Below are 820 nucleotides of genomic sequence, written 5' to 3' on the forward strand. Positions count from 1 at the left end.
CCCTTACGCCACCGAGCTCTCCTTGTTCTGCGCGCATGTGGAGGGAATGTGTCAGTAGTAGTAGCTCTTATTCTAAAGACCATGAATAATATGACTAGATTATTTATCTCTTTTAAAGGATAATCAGAAAAAAAATGAAATACAAATTCTGTTCATCTCCTGTTTTTTGTTTGTGCAAAAGTGCAAGGCTAAGCTAACTGTGGCACATATTAACTTTATGTGTAATGTTTACCGAGAACTGATCAGGAGTGGGCATCATTTAACTCAAATACTGATAAGCTTTATTAGAAGATATTGATTTTTTCGCGGTTGGTACAGGATTTCAAAAACCAGTGATTAGATATGTTAGTAACTCAATCAGATTAGATTATTCATTTCATTCTGGGAAGATATGCGCAATTGCAAATACACATTGTACCATTGTTGTAGTTTTTGTTTGTTAGTATCAAGATCTAGCAAAGAATACCGATCAAAAAAAAAAAAATGATTCTCCCCATCCTGGTCAGTTTCATTGTAAGAGCTTAGTAGATTTAAATGGATTACCTTTTCTTCTACACTTTGATGAATCCCCAATGAAAAAAGGATGGGATTTGCCAATCATTATTATCTTTATGACTAGTACTTTTGTTACCATGAAGCATAGTGCTTTAAAAAAGAAAGTATTTTCTATGAATAATGGAAGTGATACACAGAGCATTCAAATTGTTCAACATCTTCTAGTTATGCCTTTGCAACACCGCTACGTGACTGCTATTGCACATGTTTGCAAGCTTGCATGATAGTGTGTTTACATTCACTTCTATTCTGAGTCTTATCCTAG

Source organism: Penaeus monodon, chromosome 34, assembly GCF_015228065.2.
Source record: "Penaeus monodon isolate SGIC_2016 chromosome 34, NSTDA_Pmon_1, whole genome shotgun sequence".
NCBI lineage: Eukaryota > Metazoa > Arthropoda > Malacostraca > Decapoda > Penaeidae > Penaeus > Penaeus monodon.